This window comes from Grammomys surdaster, unplaced genomic scaffold (assembly GCF_004785775.1).
Source record: "Grammomys surdaster isolate TR1022 unplaced genomic scaffold, NIH_TR_1.0 136, whole genome shotgun sequence".
NCBI classification, from domain to species: Eukaryota; Metazoa; Chordata; class Mammalia; order Rodentia; family Muridae; genus Grammomys; species Grammomys surdaster.
Window position 1 is genome coordinate 12848789 of NW_021604594.1, and position 10371 is coordinate 12859159.

Below are 10371 nucleotides of genomic sequence, written 5' to 3' on the forward strand. Positions count from 1 at the left end.
TCTCTGTGTGTCTCTGTGTGTGTGTGTGTGTGTGTGTCTGTGTGTGTAGTGGTAAGGTGTAGAAATTGAGTCTTGGGACCCCTGTACTTTAAGGAAGAAAAAGCAAATCTACAACCAGGTTAAGTGGGGTTCTGTGTTGACTTATGTAAAAAATGAACTTGTGTCCCTCCTAAGTGGGAAATGTTCCTTTTATCCCTGTACATGAAGTGACTGGTAGTGGAGGGCCAGGTCCTGGATGTCCCTTTTCAAACAAAGCTCAGCCCTGCTGTCTTTGGGACAGGTGGCTGAGTGCAGAAGCCATGTTTACCCTTTTCCATCAGAGTCATCCAGCCAAACTTGTCAAATTGTCCCATTGGATGAAAGTTATATACTGAGCTTTAAAAACAACCAGGGTCAGGTGGTGGTGCACGCCTTTAACTCCAGTACTCTGGAGGTAGAGGCAGGCAGATTTCTGAGTTTGAGGCCTACCTTGTTTACAGAGAAAGTTTCAGCAGGACAGCCAGGGTTTTACAAAAAACTCTGTCTTGGGTGGTGTGTGTGTGCGTGTGTGTGTGTGTGTGTGTGTGTGTGTGTTTATGTGTGTGTGTAGAGATTGCTCAGTGGTTAAGAGCACTTGTTCTTAACCATGTTAAGGGGCCCATGTTCTGTTTCCAGTACCCATACAGTGGCTCACAACCATCTGTAATTCCAGTTTCTGGGGATTTAATGCCCTCTTTTGACTTCCACAGGCACTGAGCATACACATGAAGTCTATGCATACAAACACACAAAACATTCATATACATAAAATAAAGACAAGGGACTTCCGGTCTGGGCCCGAGCATAGAGCAGGTCACAGGCGGCAGCTCCGTACCCAACCCCAGAAAACCGAGAGAAACAGAGCTTGAATTCACACAACATCCCAGGTAAAAATGAATCACCCGTGATGCCTCCTGTTAGAAGTTCTAATCCAGATGTGCCAGAAGCCAGGACCCTCGCCCTTACCCTCATCCCCTACCTTTCCCCACCTGCACAATGTGCTCTGTAGCTTGGCAACTGCAAGATCCTGCTTGGCAACTGCAGATAGACTCAAAGCAGTGTACCATATCTTCTGAAGAATAGCAGGGAGACCATAACTCAAGCAGTGTAACATATCTTCTGAAGAACAGCAGATAGATCATAATTCAAGGCAGTGTACCGTATAGACCATGACATGTTTCAAGGCACAGGCCAAGAAGATTCTGTACTTTTCCACCACCTGACCCCTCTTACCCCCTCCCCTTGTAAAACATGCTATATAAAAGCATTTCATGTTCAAAAAAAAAAAGAAAAAAAATCCCCCCCAAAAAAATCTCAACATACCAAGTGAGTCTTTCATAGAGTTTGCCTTCTTTACAACTGTCATTTCTCACGAGTCTATTCTTATGTATGTAACCTCTATGTGACACAGCCATTTTCTCCTTGTTGAATGCATCTTGTTGTCTATGAGAGGACCTCTGTACTCACACTTTGTCCTATGCAATGCCCATTTCCACCAGAAAGCCTGTCTGTCTTACTTGTCTTCCTGTTTCCAAAATAAACTCCCTCACTGAAAAAAAAAAAAAAGAAGATAAAAATAAAATAAAAAAGACAAGTAAGTCTTTTTTAAAAAATTAAAAAACAACCACAGGAAAACCAACAGAGTCAACTAACCTGGACAGTCAGGCTCAGAGACTGAACCACCAAACGAAGAACATACACTGGCTGGACCTGAGCCTCCAAGCACATATGTATCATATGTACAGCTTAGTCCTCATGTGGATCCCGAACAACTGGAATAGCGGCTGTCCTAAAAGCAGTTGCCTGTACATGCTCTTCTAGCTGGGCTGCCTTGTCTGGCGTCAGTGGGAGCAGAAGCACCTAGCCTTGCAGAGACTTGAAGTGCCAGGGTAGGGGGATACCCAGGGAGTTTCTACCCTCTCAGAGGAGAAGGGAGGATGGAGGAAAGATTGTGTGTGCCTGTGTGTGTGTGGGGGGGGTGACTGGGAGGGGGCAGTGAGTGGGATGTAAAGTGAATAAGTTTTAAAAAAATAAATTTAATTTTAAAAGATTAAAAAACAAAAAACCTGGAAGCCCACTGAAGACTTCAGACTTCCAGATTCCCGGCATGTCTCTTCAGCTGTTGACTGTGTAGGAAGGATCACGGTGACCTTTCTCTGGGGAAAGGGACAAAGCTTGCAGCTGGAATCTGCTGCAGAGGATCAGTACTAAGAGGTATCCTAGAAAAGAGCCCCCCAACACACACTCAGGAGAAAGAGCTTGGACACTTGCTGGCACCCTGAAACACAGCACAGGCTCTGGAACTCGCCAATGCTGTCTAGGTAGTGGACAGCAAATAAAAGGGGGAGAGGTATTGAGCTTGAAATGCTGTGAGCCAGACGAAGGCAAGCTTCTCAGCTTTAGACTCATGAGACAGAGAACAGCATAAAAGTGAAAACCAGGGGTTCCCAAGCTCAATACGGAGGCCATCTGGAGGTCAGCTCCTGAAAGCTCCAGAGCCAGAGTCAGGAGACTGCGTCTGGACCACACACAGGCCACTCTGAGGATTCCTCAACAGTGAAGATGACCGACTGACCCTCCGGGAACAGAAGGATCTGCTTCAACAAGTGAGGCCAGAGTCTGAGAACTAGCTTACCAGTGGTTATCATCCCATGAGAGCTCCCAGGACTGTATCCAGGCAAACACAGGCTGCAAACACAAAGTTCGGGTGATGTTTCTGATGGGATTCTGAGAATCAGTCCAAGGCTACTGTTTTGATGGCTTAAGTAGATGTAGGCAGATGTGGGGCTCTTACTACTGAGGTGGTTAGGGGGTGCTGCTTGTTCCTAAGACATCGTCCCTGCCGGAACCACGGGGGTGGGTAGAACTGGAAAAGTTCCTGGCAGGTGTGAGCAGGAAGCAGATGCAAGAAAGTAGAAGGCGAATTACAAGCCTGGCCAGCGAATGGAAACTAGGCTACACAGCAGAAAGGACAGTCAGAAGCAGGCAGATGCTTCTCCTAAAGCAGCCTCAGGGCCAGAGCCAGACGGCAAGGCGCCTAGCCTGGAGTCACCTTAACTACTCTGCTCTCTCATTCCTTGTGAAGCAAAATGACAATGACAACAATCCCCACTTGCTCCCGACTGTACTTTCTTATGATGTTCGTGGGAAAAAAATCTCCGTGAGGCACACAGGAAATGTCAGAAACTGGTTTTCTAAAACAGCGTTAAGTGTTTCCGGGCAGTAGGGTCACAGACAGACCCTTCAGAAGCCCTGCAGAATGCTGGATCCTTTCAGGAATCTCTGGAATTCTGAAGCTCACCATGGTCTCCTGAGATCCCTGATGCTCATGCACAAACGGTCCTGTCTTAGGAAGCTAGAAACCCTTTACAATTGGGGACAGGGAGCAAGGGCATTTTAAATGACAGTGTCATATATGGACTAGTCAAACATGTTCTTATTGTCTTTATCATCGTACAATGAATTAAGGAGGCTGAGGAAAAACTCAGCATGATGTCAAGCCAGCAGAGGCTTGTTCCAGTGACCTTCGGTGTGTGTTCTGCTCTGCCATTCTCATGGTGACGAAGCCTTATGCCTCGTCATGTGATCACCTCTACCAGCAAAGGTCTCCATGAAAGCAACTCTCAGATGCAGTTGAATAGTAGCAGCCGGATGGCCTGCTCATAAAATGTGGGTGGCCTCTCGAGAGACACAGCATGGGTTTGAATGTGAGTGTGTGAACTTAGGCAAGCCTTCCAGTGATGTGCACTAAGCCTTTCTTCTTCCTGATATGTGGACATCCTTTCCTGGTGCCTTCTTTCTGTGCCTGGTTAATTCCTTCCTTTTAAATTTGTTTTTAAGTTTTTTCTCGTGTGTGTGTGTGTGTGTGTGTGTGTGTGTGTGTGTGTGTGTGTACCATGTTGGGGGTGCCCTTGGAGGTCAGAAGAGGGCGTCAGAGCCCCTGGAACTGGAGTTACAGGCAGATGTGAGGCACCAGATGTCAGTGCTGGGAACTGAACTCATGTCTTCTAATCTCCTAACCAGCGAGCAGCCCCTCTAGGCTCCCTCATTCATCCTCACGAGGGCCACAGTACCATACCAATACTCATCCAGCCTCTTTAAAGATCCAGTCTTTAAACACAGTGATATTCTTAAGCCCTTCATGTTAGGACTTCAATATATTGAAGGATCCCAATTCAGCGCACAGAACTGCAAGCTAGTTTAACAAATAGTGGCACAGTCTCAGGCTGGACTATCGGATAGCTGTTAAAAATAAGGTGGCAGTATAAATCCTATTTTATAAGTTCTGGAATAATTTCCAAGATAAGTAAATTATGAAAAATGAAGAATTGTCTCTTTAACAATGAAAGCTGAGGTACATAATGGAGTGACACGGTCTCATTTGGCGTGCCTGTGCCAAATGGACCATCTTGGGATTTCTATGAGATAAGGCAGGAAAGGTCCTCTCAGGAAAAGAAATTCAGAGAAACTGGGGACCAGAAGTGGAAAAGTGGATGCATTTTCACTATAATTGTTCATATGTGTAAAGAATTACTGTGAAATATTAAAAATTAAATTTAAGGTTTGGAAAGCTACCTAATCACACTTAGGCTTGCCGTGCAAAGCTGAAGCTCACTAAAGAGTTGGCTTTGTCCTCCAGTGTCGCCCCACCCTCCGGCTGCATCTTCACAAATGCCTCTTCACAGAAGCTGTCTCCATGGCAGCTGGCTCTGCTGCCAGGCTCCTTTGTGGTTCCTATTTAGACTCAATCTCTCTCTCTCTCTCTCTCTCTCTCTCTCTGCTCTCTGCTCTCTGTCTGTCTCTGTGTGTATATGTATGTGTTCTGTGTGTGTATGTGTGTGTGTGTGCAAACATGCACAAATGCTCTGGCTTTCTCTCTCTCTCTCTCTCTCTCTCTCTCTCTCTTACACACACACACACACACACACACACACACACACAGAGACACACTCACACACACAGAATCAGATGTATTTGAAGAAGTAGAATTTTTCCGGAATCTTCAAGAACTTTGAGTAGCTGTTCCCTGAGAGTTCCTCAAGACATCCTGTCAGGTTATTTCCCACTGCCAAGATGAAGGCAGAGGGGAGGCGGTGGAGAAGAGAATCCATCACTCCAAACAGAATAGAAATGAAAGCTCTGCAAAGCAAATAGCCGAAAATCTCACAAGTGTCATTCACTGTTCAAAAAGACTGTTTTTAGACAACATAATAATCCACTACAACATTTATTCTGTCGGCAAGATTATTACAGCGCAATTTTACCTTTCCATCTTTCATGGCGTGGTGCGGTTTCTCTAGTAGTCATCCTTTGTCTTTCTCAAGTTTGGGGTTAAGATTAATCTAAATGCTGACTTGGGGAGGGGAGGGGGATGAAGTACTAGCAGGCAGAAGTGTGAGAGGCCTCCCATGCCTTCAATGCCCTCACACAACCCTGAATGATGGCTCGCACACAGCCTGGCTCCCAGCATGGACCTGTGCAGTTGACTATGTCTAGTCCCAGGCCTGGCCTAGTCCCCTTCTCTGCTGCCTTGTATTAGGGCAGTGGCTCTCACCCCTCCCAGTGCTGTGACCCTTTAATACACTTCCTTGCACTGTGGTGACCCCCAACCAAAACATTATTTTTGTTGCTACTTCATAACTTTAATTTAGCTACTGTTATGAATTGTAATGTAAATATCTGTGTTTTCCAACGGCCTTAGGCCATCAGAAACCCACAGGTTAAGAACCTCCGTATTAGGGTCTAATATTTCCATAAAGCCTTGCTTGACCACAGCAACAAACATTGTTTCCTCACTAGGGAAACAACCTTTTGCTCTTTTTGCCTGTTATCAGATAAACTTATTTCAGTATTTGGATGTGAAATTGCCAAGGAATGGAAGGAGAACTGTTTTAGACCAGCGAGGTAGGTCTTAACAGCTTGGTCCATCCCTAGTTTGGGAACACTTTTTTCCGTCTTCCTTCCCTTTTCTGACCAGCAGTGCACTTACTTGGTGTCTTTATGCAAACTAGAAAAGGGAATGCCAAATATGGACATTTGGTTTGGAGAGTTATCTTCGATAACCTGGATAAAGTGCCATGTGCTGAGATAGCCCTGTGCCAGCTTGGAGCCCAGTAAACAGAGCTGGATTGCATTAGCAGCAGCTACCTCAGCCTGGGCCTCTGTACAGACAAACTGATGAGCTTTCTGGTGTATCCCTGGTGCCCACCCAACCAGGTCTACACAGCAAGATCCCAAATGGATTACAAGGAGCCCTTCTATCACATCTCAGCTTCCAAGTGAAGTTTGAACAGCAATTTTGAAAGCAGCCTGCCTTTCCCATTCTTTGCACTAGATTTTGATCTGGCAAGATTTCTTCTGATTCAAGCCTTTTCTCTTAAGGGTTGACAAACAGGTGGTAGTGGACACCTTCAAACTCAGCATTCTGGAGACTGAGACAGGCAGATCTTCTGAGTTTGAAGCCAGCGTGCTCTACATAGAAAAACCCTCTACACAGAGAAACCCTGTCTTGAGACAAGCAAAAAAGTTGAAAAACAAAAGCATCAGACCCAGACTCCCTCTCCCTCCCCCCTCCTCTCTCTCTCACCCATACACACAGACACACACACACACACACACACACACACACGCCAGTCTGTCACTCATGGAAGTCCCATCTTCATGTCGATCACTGCTAGCCTTCACGTTACCTCTCTACTGTGCCCAGATCTCCGTGACTCTTACTCCACACAGCCTCTCCCAGCCGCATGCTGTGAGAGTCACACCCCTCTCCTCTTCACACAACTTCCTTCTTACCTTTGTTCTATGATATTTAGAGTCAGTCTCTTTTGAAAATTTGATTTAGCATAATTGAAGAACTGACTACCTTTGAGATCTGAGTCATCTAACCTAAAGGCATGTGTTTCTCTTTCCTATCAACTGTATGTGGTGTGTGTGTGTGTGTGTGTGGTGTGTATGTGCTTCTCTGTGTATGTATGCATGTGTAGCATGTGTGTATGTGTGGTGTATGTGTGTGGTGTGTGTGTGTGGTGTGTGTGTGTAGTATGGCATGTGTGTGTGTGTTATGGTACGTGGTGTGTGTGTGTGTTCACCATTCAGGCTAAGTCCATCCTGCAAACTCTCCACTGAGCCTTAATTCACGGTGAAATAGTTACAAGTTTCATCCCAATGACACAGTCAATACTGAAAGCCTGGTACAAATGTAGCTCTCAAACACCTGAGGCAGGTTAGAGCGAAAAAGAGGAGTACCTGGGAACATTAAAGAAGATAAAGTACTGGACTGAGTTAGAAAGCTTTAAATTAGGGTAAGAAAACTAAAGGCTTGTCCTAGCTGCATCCAAAGCTGTGTATGAGACCTCTGGGCTCAGACAATGCCGTTATATTGTCATTCTTACATCTGACACAAGAAAAGAACTCACCCTCTTTCTTGCTGCCAAGTTTCGTTTTTCTGGATTCCCATTTTACCTTTATTTGTTTGAAGCCCCAGAAGGAGTTCATAGTTTTAGTCTTTGATCCTGGCTAATCTCAAGCCATTTCAAGTCCTCCGATGAGTCCAAGTCAGCAAGTCCAGGAGGAGCCATTACTGTTATGTAACTGTGGACCGTGGAGAAGGCCACTGATGTCACCACATTTCTGCAGCCACAGCACTTCCTTGGCAGTCTCTTTCTCAGCAAGCACTAAGTCCAGTGAACCCAGCAAGAAGGTGGCTCATTTGCATGCAGGGCATAGAGAAGTCAGGGCATAGGGCACCCTGGTTCTTGGTGATACAGGCTGCAAAAGTCCAGAGGAGAGGTGGCTAGGCAGGGCAGAAGAGAAGGAGAAAAAGGAACAGGATATAGGTAGATCTAAATGATAGTATTTGGAGAGGTAGGGAGGAAGGAAAAATGATCCCTGCTCTGGCTGGTATTTTTAGCTTCCTTTTTCATTCCTAGCCCGCTTCTCCCTCAGAAGGGCCTTTCCCACGTTCTTATTAAGCTGTCTTTATTTCTATCACAAAAAAAGGAAAGGTGAGAGAAATAACAGGATTTGGCTAACTGGAAATCAACAAGGACTCACTTTAAATCTTGGATCTTAAGCAGAGCTTCTTTCCCTCCCCACCCCCGCCACCCCCGGAGCCATAGTCAGACAGTGGGCAAATCACATTGAGTTCCCAGTCAAGACTGTGACTGGAAGTAGAGTTTCCCCTAAAGAGGTGTAATTCATAAACACTTCCTCACATGCTGCTCCGTTCTTCCTCCTTCTCCTCCTAATAAATGAAGTACTCTGAGGCTGAAGAGTTTGGGGTAGTTTTTCATGGCAATTGGCTTTCCTTAACACTGAAACAGTATCTATACCATTTTTTTTAAAAAAAAAAAAATACATCTGGGTATTTTGCCTGTATGCACACCTGTGCCTAGTAAGGTCGGCAGATCCCCTAGGTCTGGTGATGATTGTGACCCACTACATAGCTGGGAATTGAACCCAAGCCCTCTGGAAAAACAGTTAGTATTCTTACCTGCTGAACCATCTTCCCACCCCACTAACTCTACCATCTTAAGAACAAATTCAGGGAATAGAGATGACACAGAGAAAATAAAAATGTTGAGTGCTTGAGTCTCAGGTTATTTTGTTTTACAGTAACATCAAACAAGACCAAAGACATGCCTGCCAAATCCTTGTAATATTAGCACTTAGGGGGTAGAAGCAGGAAGATCGGGAGTTTTTTAAACCAGCCTCAGCTATATAGGGTATTCAAGGCTAACCTGGGCTTCAGGAGATCCTATCTTAAAATCAGGCATCAATTCACCTGAAGGACTACAAAGAAGTTATTCCCAAGGCTTCCGGATTTAACATGGACTAGAAATCTTTCCCACAGTTGTGAGAATCATTCAGAGTAGCGCAGCTTAGGTCACGTGACCATCTAGGACGCAATCAGAAACTCCAGGGGAAAGATGCTGGCCTTGGTTTTCCTCGGGCAGAGTAGAATGATCATTCCAACACCAGGAGTAGAAGCAGAGAACGAGGAAGAGAATGGCTCGCCGCAAAGAAACCAGGGTACTACTCTAAGGAGGGGAAATGGATGCTGAATTTGAACTCAGTAAAGGTGTTTTATTTTAAGCGGAGGACATGCTTATGTATTAATTAGAACTTTGTAAATGGATTAAGAGTAATTTAACAAGAGGCATTAAGGACTGTCATAAAATAATTGCACCATACACCAGAGACAGTGAACTAATTAGTGAAAATTGCCTGCTGTGATACCTTTTCGCTGTCCCCACAAATTCTTCCTTAGAAGACGAAAGCTTCTCTTTCGCCTCACTTCTACCCAGTCTTTCCCTGATCTAGCCCTTCCGCAGTATCTTCAGCTAGAGCAGTGGTTCCAAACCTGCCTAATGCTGAGACCTTTCAATACGGTTCTTCATGTTGTGGTGACCCCCAACCATAAAATTATTTCATAGCTACTTCATAACTGTAATTTTGCTACTGCTATGAATTATATTGTAAAATTTATGCTTTCAATGGTCTTAGGCAACTTCAGCAAAAGGGTCATTCAACTTCGCAAAGGGGTCGGGACACACAGTTTGAGAAACATTGTGCTGTGCTCTATAGCAGACCCAAACCATCTTCAGTATTGTGGCTGGATGTCTTGAGAAGAAGTCATGAAAAGCTCCCATCTTTCTTCTTCTACTCAATATAGTTTTAGATTATTCTAAATTTTCTAGATTCAAATATCAATTTTAGAGCCAACTTGTCAGTTTCTACTAAAGCTTTGTCTTGAGGAGAAATATCTTTAAAACATTTTTATATTTTTTTTTATGTGCACAAGCTGTTTACCTGTTGTATATATGTGTACCGCTTGCCTGCCTGGCGTCCATGGGGTTCAGGAGACGAAGGTGTTATACCCCTAGAACTGGAATTACAGATGTGAGTCACCCTGAGGGTCCTCTGCAAGGACAACAAGTGCTCTTAATCACTGACCCATCTCTCCATCCTGAGAAATATTGTCCTAATGAAATCAAGTTTTCTAACTCACGAGCATAGAATGTATTTAAGTCCTAAATTTTCTCTCAGCAGTATTTTGTAGCTTTTAATGTTGTGGTCAAACACATAATTTACTGGATTTAACTCTATATATTTCAGATTTTTATATAAAATATTTTAATAATTTTATTAGCATATGTTATATGCATGTTGTGGGATTCATTATGGCTATTTTACACATACAAATTTTTGGTTTTGTTTCATTTTTGTCTCTTTGAGATAGGATTTCTCTATGTAACCCTGGCTCTCCTGGAACTTGCCCTGTAGACCAGGCTAGTCTCCATATCACATAAATCCACCTGCCTCTGCTTCCCAATCATTTTTTTTTCTTTG